Source organism: Eptatretus burgeri, chromosome 8, assembly GCF_056783735.1.
Source record: "Eptatretus burgeri isolate ZD-2024b chromosome 8, Ebu_testis_v1, whole genome shotgun sequence".
Taxonomy (NCBI): Eukaryota; Metazoa; Chordata; class Myxini; order Myxiniformes; family Myxinidae; genus Eptatretus; species Eptatretus burgeri.
The window spans coordinates 88,847,643-88,860,258 of NC_140968.1; the positions used below are offsets into that span (position 1 = coordinate 88,847,643).

A 12,616-nucleotide genomic window follows, 5' to 3' on the forward strand; every position below is an offset into this window, starting at 1 on the left:
AGGGTGAAAAAAACCTCATCAAAACTGAAACGTTCCTGACTTTTGGTCGCGTCGGACAAATCGTCCCAAATCCTACCCCTAACAGATATTGTATCAGTGTCAGACCAACTTCTATTCCTTTTCCTGTGTACCCCAGTGATGCAAAACTGACATTGAGAGAGGCAAAATTGATACAGTGTGGCATGTTACCCCTGGTTTGCGAAAGTGCCCAAAATTGGCCCTTGTGTCGACGTGTCAATCTCATTTTATCCTGTCCTGCTGGTGTTATTTTGATTTTGATACTTTGCAGAAACAGGCATCAATACAATGAAGTCCAGCAAGCTGACAAGGACACTTCCTTCCATTGGAGCAGTCCTTATCTTTGCAGTACAAGTGAGTGAGGTCTCGCACCTCGACTGGAGCCGGTGGCTTTGAGAACATGGTCGGTGTGATGCCTCCATCATCACAAGCACTCCAACCATGACCAATTGGTTGAGTTTCCTCCTGGTTCACAATATGACTGTTCCACCAGATCCTAGTCTGGTACTTAGCACATAGGACGTGCTGTTTGAACGCGTCTTCCGTGGGCGAAAGCATTGAAGCTTCTTTGTCCATCGTTGTTGCCATGAGGTAGCGCATCTCATTTAGAGTTTGGACATCTTTTCCCTTCTTTCCGTACACCAACAATGCAAACACCTGTGCAACATTCCCATCATTCCCATGAAAGGTTGTCAAATCTGCGAGACTGTCAATGTTTTTGACAAGTTTGGAGTTGGCAGTCTTCTTGCCGATCCTGTTCATTGAACACATGGTATCACATCCTCTCAAGGCGTGAGCAGCAAGGAGGCTACCACAAACTGTCGGACGAAGTTGGTCCACAATTTCATGAACTGGGATGTACCGCTCCTTGCCAGAATGTCCAGCATACATGAATACTTGGTGAGTTAGCTGTCCTCTGCTTTGGTGGTGCACGAGAAGGACCAGGACATCAGTATCATCACAGCGGATAATTGGGCATCCATTACCCTGGGAGAGACTGCACGCAGGGAGAATCATCCTCGTGTCTGCTATCACATTTTGTGTGATTTTCTCATTGATTTCAGTGCATTGCTTCACTCCTGAAACTGTACACCAGGACGTATATATGAACATACCACCCACGAAAGCAGATACCCCAGCATGTCCACACTTCATAGCAGGCCGACACCTGTCTGCGATGGTGAGGAGATAGGCCCATACGAGGTGTGTTCAAAAAGTATCCAACCTTAATTTTTCGTGCATAAACAAATGAAGCTTGGGAGCCATGGTTTGGTGCACGTATGTCGGCGATCCTAATCCGTATGCGTGAATATTTTCCCACCTGCAGAAGCTGTCAGTCTCCGACAGACCGCCGATGAGTGAGGAAGTGGAAGTGAGCGCTGTCGTATTTTCGTTTTGACAAAATGACGGATCACTGTGGTCTCATCGCCAGTGATCACTGTGTTGAAGAAGTTGGGATTGCTGTTCACAGTCTCCAGCATGTCCTGTGCGATCTCCAAATGGAGTTGCTTCTGCTCGATCGTTCGCAGCTTTGGCACGAACTTCGCTGAGATTCTCCTTAAGCCCAAATCCTCAGTCACAATGGAATGAACGGATCCAATGCTGACGCCCGCCTCGTCTGCAAGTTCTCTGATCGTGATTCGACGATCCTGCATCAGCAGGGTCCTCACTTGGTCAATGATGATCTCATGTCGGGATGTTGAGGGCCTACCAGAACGTCCTTCACTTTGCACTGATGTGCGACCATCTTTGAAGCGGTTGTACGACTCTTTTATCTGGGTGGTGCCCATTGCTTCGTTCCCGAAGGCCTGTTGAATCTTGCGGATCGTTTCCACTTGGGAATCGCCAAGCTTTACACAAAAATTGATGCAGTAGCGTTGTTCAAGTTTTTCCATCATTTTATCAAAAACGAAAATCCGACGGCGCTCACTTACACTTCCTCACTCATCGGCGGTCTGTCGGCGACTGACAGCTTCTGCAGGCGGGAAAATATTCACGCATACGGATTAGGATCGCCTACATACATGCACCAAACCACGCCTCCCTAGCTTCATTTGTTTATGCACGAAAAATTAAGGTTGGATACTTTTTGAACACACCTCATATACTCAGCTTCATCGAGAGAGATTCCATTAATCTTGAAGGCCTTTGTTTCCATGGCTTTAAGCTGAGCAAGATATTTCAAAAAGGCATTGGGCCCGTTATGTTCTCGTAGATCAGGCATTGCATGGTGGAGGTTTGCGCTGCACTGAGTGCCCCGACTAGTGATGTAATGCAGTGATTTCTTCATTTCAGATGGTGTTTAAAATGTCCTTTCCTTCGCATGACAGTAAAGTGAGGTTTTTTTTTCCTTTTGAAGGTGTTTAAAGTGGTTCCCTTCTATTTGGCGGCATGAAATAAAAAATACTTTTTTTCTTCAAATTGTATGATAGAATAAACATGGGGGTGATAATTCCATTGCCCAACCTGGATACCGATGTTGAAAGGAATCAAGGTCATGTCATGGTCTACCACCATGTTAAATTTGACGTCAATCGGATAAGGAGTTGTCGAGTTACAACCCCGAAACCAAAATGTTGACTGATGGACGGATGGACGGACACACAGAAGTAAAGATATACTTGCACATCCATTTGATCAATGGTCTGGTTGGATGCACAAAATAATACTCGACATAACCCGATGTTCATCGGGTGACCCAAGTTGTCATTATTTATTTCCATGTGGTACTCTACCATCGGCGGTCACAGACAATTCAGGAAATCCAATTTCACTGATACATGATGTTTTTTTTATTCTTGTCATGCAGAAGCCTCAAAGTTTTTCGGAGCGGCTCTTTGAAAGATTGCTCGACCTCCTTCCCTCCTCAAAGGTATGATGTTATGATTTCCACTCAGTACATTTTTTGATAACTTGGGGTAAAAGTTTTATCCACAATATATTTGGTGGTGGACGTCACCTCTGGATAACTCCGAGAGGACAGCTTGTCTTTTCGAGACCACTGACACCATTTGCAACACTCAGCTATGGCCAGATCTTCATACCCAAAGTCATGCTTTGGTGCCAACACGACTCCCACTTCTCTCCCCAGCCTCTCCGAGTCTGTATTCATCCGTTGTGTGAGCGTGTGTTCCATCGCTCCATGTGACCCCACTGAACAAACAAGATAGCTCGCCCTATTATAACCCTTGTTTATAGGAAAATGCAAGTGTGTTCGTGTTTCTATGCGAAGGAAATAGGAAAACCATGTGTTCACCAAGGCTGCATGTTCTCTCACTTCAACAACTTGTACTTTCCATTCTTATTTACATTTTTCAACACGGGAAGATGAGTGTACGTGAGAAATCATTGTGGGTTCACTCACAATTTTTCAAGGAGAAATCGATACAGATTTACACTGGTCCACTCACTTCCCCCTCTGACCTATGTAATCTTCATCATTTCAGTGAAATAAGTAATTTTTGATTGTTGCTGTTGTTGTTTCTCTCACACAGAATCCCGTCCTTGAAGAACCAAAAGGATTGTTATGGTCTTCGTGGGCACGGGTTGCCAACATGCTTCCCACGTCTTACCGGAAGGTATTATCACATGCTTCATTCCAGAAAAAAGCAACAAACATTTTACCACCATGTTCTCTGTTTATTTTTTTATAACCCCCATTGGACTTGGTCCGAAACGGAGGATGATGGATTGTGTCTCATCTTTCCGTGTATCCATCCGTGTGCAGCCATACCTCGGTCATGTATGGACCGATTTTGTTCAAACTTGACACAAACACAGTATGTACTTGATGATGTACACGTGCACCTCACTTTGTGTTGTGATGTGATGAAAGATGGCCAACTGGTAGACTGGCGGCCATTTCAGTTGGAAAATAACCCAGAATTGAACACATCCTCATCCATTTCTCAGACATGCATTTTTTTTTGTATACCTTGTCGAGGCTCGTATGAGAGCTAACACACAACGCACAGCAAGGGGCACATGTGACAAGAAGGGCGGGAGTGGAAAGGACAAAACAATGGGGAACAGAGAGGAGATCTGTGGAAGGGAGAGGGATGGGGCGGGGAACACGGTGTATACAAGATGGACATTACAGGGACTTTCATGAAGGAAAGCAGGGAATTTGAAGGAAGTGGGTTTGGAGTGGATTGGTGGGGGTAGGAAAGATCAAGGATTTGGATGGGGGATGACCAGAGATGGTGGTGAACAGCTGTTTTGAATACCTGGAGGGAAGAATGGGATTGAAGAGAGTGTGGGAGTTTATCACAAAGGGTGGAAAAAAGACGGATGAAAGAATGGAGGCGAGCAGTGATTCTTTATCTTGGTCGTTTTACCAGAAGGGGGTTGTTGGTGGACCTTGAGCACCCTGCATAAATATGGTGGGGACAAATCGCAGACACAATGGGGTGGGGGGGTATGGTGCGAGACTGGAGAGGAGGCGGTAGAAGACAGAGAGACCACCGACCGACCTGCGGTGAGAGAGTGAGAGTCCCACAGACTCGGCCTCATCGCAGGAGATGCCAATGATCCGAAATGCCTTGGTTTCCACAGCGTGAAGCCGAGAAAGGAGGGAGGCAGGAGCACCAGCCCAGAGGGGAGAGCAGTACTCCATGAGGCTGCGGGCGAAAGCTTTGTATGTGGTCAGGAGCTCAGGAGGGCCGAGGAAGGAGTTTGCACGATGGAGGAGGACTCAGTGCAACGCAAACCTATGCCACGCAATGCCTGATCTACAAGAACATATTGGACCCAATGCCTTTTTGAAATATCTTGTGACATATCGTTTTTGGCACTATCTCTCAATGGTGAAGAATCACTTTAAAATTAAATAATCTACTATCCAGATCCGGATTCGGATATTCACCAAAATCGAATCAATTCGTCCTTGCAAAACATCCAACGTGTCCAGCAGGTTTCGTCTGAATCTGTTCACAACTTTTTGAGATATCGTGTGTCTATCGTTTTTGGCCCGATCTCTCAATGGTGAAAAGTCACTGAAAAAGTTTAAAACGTCGGATCCGGATCTTCATCAAAATCTATTCAGTTCATCCTTGTCAGACACCCAATCTGTCTTCAAAATTTCGTCTGGATCCATCCACAACTTTTTCAGATATCCTGCACACAAACCAAAAAAAAGAAAATGATGTCATGCAGAGAATGATACACGATACCCCCCTCTCCAAACGTTGCCTCTTCTCCAAACTAACCCCCCTCTCCTCACTCAAATTTTCTTCAAGTTAAAGTTTGACCACTAAATAATATTAACATTTTGTGTCTATTTTTTCATCAACCGTTGTCACAACGGGAACCCAACGGTTCACGGGTTGTCGAGTTAAGATTAAAATTGACAATTCTCATCAAAGCTTAGATCAATAGGATGTAAATTGATTATTTTCCAGATGAAATTTGATGATTTTAGAATTTATTCTTGAGTTTACCGTTGACCTCTTGACCTCGAAAATAGTTGCTTTCCCAATTTTATGATGGACGATGGAAATCCTGTTCAACTTTCAAGTTAATAGGATATAAATTGATAATTTTTTCGTTGAAAATTGATGATTTTCGAAATTTAACCTTGAGTTGACTGACCTTTGACTTTTTATCTCAAAAATCTTTGCTTTCCCAATTCAGTGATGTACTATGCAATTGTTTAGTTTTCAAGTCAATCAGAGGAAAATTGACAATTTATCAAATGTAAATTGAAGATTTTAGACGTTTGACCTTGAGTTGACCTTAAACATTTTGACCTCAAAAACAGTGGCTTTCCCAATTTAGTGAAACAGTTTGCAAATATTGTTCAAATTTCAAGTCAATGAGATGGATAATGACTATTTTAGAATTTTGACATCAAGATGACCTTTGAACTCAAAATCAATCGGCTTCTCAGTTGAGATTACCTCCACCACTTAGTAAAGTTTCATGATGATCGGTTTGGAATTGTGACCTGCAGGCGACAAACAGACAGAATAACAAAATCGACTGAACAATAAACTTAAAAAAATGTTCGATTTTGCAAGTAAGAAACACAGAGAGGGGTGAAACACATCACCTCCTTCACCTTCGCTGGTGGAGGTAACAAACACAAACAAACAAACACCGGTCCGTGAAATATAGTGAAGATTCTTCCCAAATTATGAGCTTAACCGCTGTCCTAAAACCTTTATTAGTACAGAGAATATCCGTATGGTCTTTCACCACCACATGCAGACACTCAGATAGACACAAAGTGACGAGTCTACACAAATGATATAACACAAGATGAATCATCTATCTTGGACAGAATGCACATCAAGTTGTAAAGAAAAACTTTTCCTTCAATTGGACATTAAAATGTTGTGGTTCCATGACAAAAGTTAATCAAGCCGTCCCGAAGGCCAGTTATGTGCGCTCATCAAGGCTCTGTGTCTCGCATGATTCCTCAAACCATGAGTGGTGCAGGCAAACACACTCAGGAATGGGCGTAGAGGTTTTCCAGGTAATCCATATTTAAGGTACAAAATCACGTTGTTGTTGAACAAGATGTGAAAATGTTGTTGTTGCATTCGACAACTTTGATCTGTACTCAAAGCCACCTGTGACCATGATGTTGTAGTTTGGTCTGTTTGCTGAACGCCACACACACACACACACGCACACACACACACACACGCACACGCACACGCACACGCACACGCACACGCACACGCACACGCGCACGCACGCACATACACACACATTCACACACACACATACATACACACACACAAACACACATTCCAATATGGTACCCTCTTCCATCCCTGCAGGAATGTATGAGGCTCAGAATGACCCCCACCACCGAACGTTATGTTTTCACTCATGTTTACCTGTCTGTCTGTTTGTTTGTCTGTGAGCTGGATATCTCAAAGAGTTAAGGACAGATTTGGACGAATCTTGGTGGACAGGTTGGGTGTGTGACAAGTACAAATTCATTAGATTTTGTCAAGATCTGGATCCGGATACTCGAATTTTTCCAGTGATTGTTCACCATTGAGAGATAGGGCCAAACATGATCACTCGCACCACATTTTAAAAGGTTGTGGACTGATTGGGACAACACACGGTGAATGAGTTGGGTAGGTCACAAGAACGAGCTGATAAGATTTTGGTTCAGGTCCAAATGCCGTTTTAGTTTTGGTCATGTGATCAAATATTTTCGGTGACGACTGTAATTTTGTGGCAGCATGGCCGAGAGGTTTGCGCACTCCCCTCTCAGCTGTTTCGCCGTCTCGCCTGGGTTTCAATCCCGAACCAGCTATAAATTGTCATCACAGTGTTTCACAGGCCGGGTGTGTGCGCCGTCCCTCGGTGGACGTTAAATCCCACACTCTGTGTCCTTTGTAAAGACGAGGCGAGTTATCACTGGAAATCTGGTAAAATTCCAAATTCTGAGTGTTTAAAAATTCGAGAAATTGTCACTGAAAGTGTTTTGTCACGAAACTGCAATGGAGACAATCAGACATCACGTGAAATTTTGACGAATTAAAAAAAAATTATCTCTGAGATCCATGCTCATGGGAAGGCAAGGTGACAGAAGGGATGAAGTGTCTGTGAGATGACGCGGCAATAGTTGTCACAACATGCAAGGGAATTAATGAACAGGAAAAGAGGGCAGAGGAAGAAACAGAGTAACTTGCAAGTGAGGCTTGGGTTGTGCCATCAATGGGGTAAATAATGTTTATGGGTCGGAATCTGAATTGAACTGAGATGGTGTATTAACTGGTTTGAAGCCTTGAAGGAAGGATGGGATGGAAGATCCTCAGAGGTGTTTCCACAAACAGGAGAAAAGACAAACTGATCATTGAGTGTGTGCTCCGACCGATAGATTTACCTGCAGTGAGCACGAAGTTGCTTTTGCTTTGTCATATTTCAAAATTTGCTGTTTGTACAGAAATGAACTTCAGTTTACAAATTTACTTCTTGTTTTGATAAACTTAAAACTTTGACTTGTGGAAACATGAGTGAAAACCGTACACTTTAATATTCTTGTGTTTTGGTTTCCTTTCAGTCCCCGAATGAAGTGACTGCAACTCCAAATGAACGTAAGTGACTTTTCATCATTAACATATGAAGCTCTTTCTAACCACTCTCTCACTCACTCACTCACTCACTCACTCACTCACTCACTCACTCACTCACTCACTCACTCACTCACTCACTCTCTCCCTCACTCACTCACTCTCTCACTCACTCACTCTCTCCCTCACTCACTCTCTCCCTCACTCACTCTCTCCCTCACACTCACTCACTCACTCACTCACTCACTCACTCACTCACTCACTCACTCACTCACTCACTCACTCACTCACTCACTCTCTCTCACTCAATCTCTCCCTCACTTGCTCACTCACTCACTCACTCACTCATTCACTCACTCACTCACTGATGTAAATTCTCATTACTTTCTCGGTGTGGGAGAAAGCTGTAATTTTGCAACTGATACAACTTTTCCACACTGAGCCAATATCCGAGGAAAAATTACGAAACAGTGAAAAGTTTCCATTAACGAAAATATCGGTGAATCAGAGTTGTCTGGTGCAGACTCACTGTGACCACGGCAAGTCGTGTGACCCAAGGCAATGGAATGCTTCGCAGAATATTGCAATGGCAACAGCTTATGTTGGAACAGTCGACATGTCCATGCGGTTGCCCGGTACAAATCTCACGAATCATGCAAAAACAACCGCGACAGTCGCCCGCTTCAAAGAGCCCTGCTGGATGTGCGTATGAAGACCACGATTCCATGCAGATTGGAATTTCCAAAGCGGACCGGTGTCCTGCGGATAGACAACCACGTGACCGATCTGACAAGGCCGAGCAAACCTTTGTCATGTGACCTGAAATCTTATAACCAGGCAACCCTGAACGGGGATTACCAGAACCACCAGATGAAGCCTTCAGAACAAAAAAATTCACATGAGACCAAGTCAGGTTGAATGACAAAAGTGATACTGTGAGGGAAGAGGAACAACAAGTGCAATAACAGTCAATAAGGAACAATAAATCAAAAATAAAACCCCTTCCCTCCAACCGATCATGCGCACCCACGAGTCAAAGACGAGCAGAAACATCAATTATCTATCTTGAAGGCCTCCAGACGAGCACCACAGGAGAAAGACGTCGGGAAATCACAAGACCAGAGAAACCCGGACGATACTCCATGAGAAACAACAGGAACCGATGCAGGGTGACCGTCCAGGTGAGTCTGAACACGATGCAGGAATCAAGGCAAGATGTGTGGCATCGCTCAGCAGTTGTCGCTCTTCACACCATGCATGCACAATCAGTCCCACCACTGGCTCACATTATGCCAATGCCATGCCCTTTTATCACCTCGGGCTTGCTCGTCATCGGTGACGCACTGCACCCCTCCCATCTCACTTATCCTTCGTCAACGGTTCCAGTCCGGGGGCAAAGCAACCTTTCCACGATCTCGAGGCCAAGTGAAATGGTGCTGTGGCCTGGTCGGGTTCATGAAGGTGGCTTTTCCTGCCGAAACTAAAAGCTGATGGCCTACACAGACACAAAAAGATCGTTTATGATTGAAAACAAAAGGTGGAAATGAATAATGGCTCAAATGTGCCTCACCAGTAGAGTTTGCTGCACACTCACATGGTCTTGGGGATTCCTTGGTTTGATAACAAGTGGTACAAACTCCTGGGTGGATGAGCTGAGATTGTTTGTTGAGATGATCCATGCAGATGTTCTCTTTTACAGGTAACTGGAAACAATTAAGGAAAGTTGGGTGCATAACCGTCATCTTCCTATTATTGTTTGCTTTGATCTCAAAAATACTGGAACCCACCTCCAAGGTATGGATTTAATGTGTACTGCTGTGCAAAAGTCTCAGACATTTTGAATTTCTCTCCTCTGACACAAACGGAAACTTAAACTTGGTGTTCAATGCAAAATATACCTTGATGAAAATGAAAATCTTATTCAAATATCCAGATTTATCCATTATATACCTTGAAATACACTTTTCGTGAGGATGTCCATCCTTTCCGTCAAAACCACTGAAATATTCTTCGGGACACTTTCAAAAAAAAAAATATAACGTAGGAAGAAAACCACGGGTGAACTTTCCTGGGTCAGAATGTGGTGGTGTGTGTTGGGGTGGTGCTGAGGTGTCGTCCACCAGAGGGCGGTCTCCTTGGATTAAGCTGAAGAAATCGCTTGGGGTGGGTGCCTGGAATGGGCTCTCCCGAAGAGATGATGATCACCTGTCTGTTATCATCTGGGCTCAAGCGTTTCAACATCAGTATTGCAGCACTCTGTGAGGTTCGGAGACCGGATCGTCCAATCAGCTGACTCCAATGATAATTGAGGTAACACCGGTCAACGAGCGTAATAGGAGACTTAGGATTTGTCACTCCTTGGGTGACGTTTCCCTGGTCTCTGGATATGCAGCAACTGAGGCGAGTGATCTCACCGTGAAGGACGCATTCGATGCCATGCTCGAGTCTCTGGTTTATCAGTTCCCCAGGCGAGATACTCTTCTCATCTTGGGGGATTTCAATGCATCGACTGGAAATGATAGTGATGGTGATGAGACTTGTGTTGGTTCCCATGGTTCTGGAATTGTGAACCAGAAAAGCACTAAATTCCTTAATTTTGTAAGAAGTCATGGACTTCAGGTGGCTGGTTCATGGGTTTCGCACCCACAGGCTCATCGCTGGACTTGGTATTCCAACGCTGGTGGTGTGGCAAAGGAGATTGACTACGTGCTCGTTGATGGTTGCTGGAGGATGATCCAGAACTGCGCTGACCTTGATTTCACAGATAATGCAATCATCTTTGTAGAGACTCTGTATTTCTTTTTGGGGTCTGTCGAGGTTCTCAATGAGACATCCGAGCCCCTGGGATTCTGGGTTTCCTTGGTCAAAACTAAGATCCAGGCTTTCATTGACATCTTGGATGCTGCAATCTGTTCTGTACCTGTTTATGTTGAGGTCACGGAGAGATTCACTTTCCTTGGAAGTGGTATTAATGTCTCTGCTGGCTGTGAGCCAGAGGTCAATAGATGTCTGGGTCGGACCTCGGGAGTCACGGTTTCACTGGATCATGGCTTGTCGCGCTGTCGAACTTGTGCAGGAGGATGAAAGTCCAAGTTTTTAGATCCTTGGTGCTTCCAGTTTTGCTCTGTGGACTCTGACCTGGTATCTGCGATGGAGACTTAATTCCTTTCATACCAGGACTCTTCAGAGAATTCCTTTGCTATTGCTGATCGGACTTTGTGTCCAACGAGTGGTTCCTGAGAGAGACTCAAATGAGAGTTGTTACCTGCATAGTCTGTGAGCAGCAGCTGCAGCTGTGTGGACATGTGGCTCATTTTCCTGATGCTAATCCTGCTCACCAGATTCTCTCGGTGAAGGATCCTCGTGAGAGAAGGAGGCCAACGGGCCGACCACGTTCCTCGTGGTTGTAGTAGTTTGATCAACATCTCAAGGAGATGGGGATGGGCCAGCCATCAACCTGGGGGATGTCCAGACAGAGGCCCCTGGAGAACCGTTGGAAAGTGGACGCAGCGACGCGCTGCTCCGGGCATGCTACCAGACCTGACCTGACCTGATACTTTCACATAATGTTGTTATAAACTCTTGTGGAATCATGTTCCTTGCCTTCCAAAGATAATGTAAGTTGCTGTGATTATTTTTAATTTTCTTTGTCCAAATATCATCATCATCATCATCATCATCCCGAAGCAGTTACTTTGCGACAATCCTGCTCAGGTTGCGACTCCAGCTTAATCAGTGTAGGAATTTGGCGATGGTGCTGGCAAGAGCTTGCCGACTCTTTGGGAAGGACACCGTGGGATCTTTAACATCCACCAACGAATGCCAGCAGATGGGATGCCCAGTTTGACATCCATCCAAGGGATGGCACACACATTGATGAATCACCCTGCCCTTGAAACACTGAGATGACAGTTTGCAGTTGGGCAAAGATTTAAACCAAGGCTCAACAGCTTCGAGGAGATTGTGCATCCTTCTCGGCCATCCTGCCTGACGCATCGTCCGATACAGCTTCAATTACATTGAAATCTGTGCCTTGAGGCGGCCATTCAATGCATTGGAAGACTCCAGCTTTATCCTTGTGCAAATATGTTTCATCCATTCAAACTGAGTGTTTTGAATCATTTTCTTGTTGTAGATGAAGTTTGGACCAAGAAGTCTTGCATCACTCGGGAGAGAAAGCATGGGAGATGAATATTTTTTACCTTGTGCAGTCAACATACAGGATGTCCACAAAGTCTTGTTCCAGTTTGGTTGTAATTACATTTCAAAACCGGAACAAGACTTTGGAATTAATGTCATGGAATAAATAAATAAACAAATAAATATACTCTTCTTTTACGAGTATAGATTGTACGAGCAAATACCACCTGTTGCCTCACTGAGAGGAATACTTAGAGAGGGAGGAGGGAGAGAGGAATAGTGGGGGAAGGGGGAGAAATATAGGACAAGGGGGGGTGGGGGTCGAGGGTGGAGAAAGGGGAAGGAGGGCAGAGTGAGAAGGGGGTGGGGATGAAAGCAGAGGGAGGGGAGAGTGAGGAGGGAGGGAAAAGTGGATGGAGGGT

General features: G+C 44.7%; 1 long non-coding RNA gene across 1 annotated transcript; it reads left to right on the forward strand.

Annotated features, from left to right (window-relative positions):
- The first annotated feature begins 3,497 nt into the window (after positions 1–3,497).
- Positions 3,498–11,816, forward strand: LOC147022230 (uncharacterized). The gene is made up of 3 exons (XR_015060642.1): positions 3,498–3,596; positions 8,045–8,078; positions 9,754–11,816. It is a non-coding gene; the product is annotated as an uncharacterized LOC147022230 (long non-coding RNA).
- The last annotated feature ends 800 nt before the right edge of the window (positions 11,817–12,616 follow it).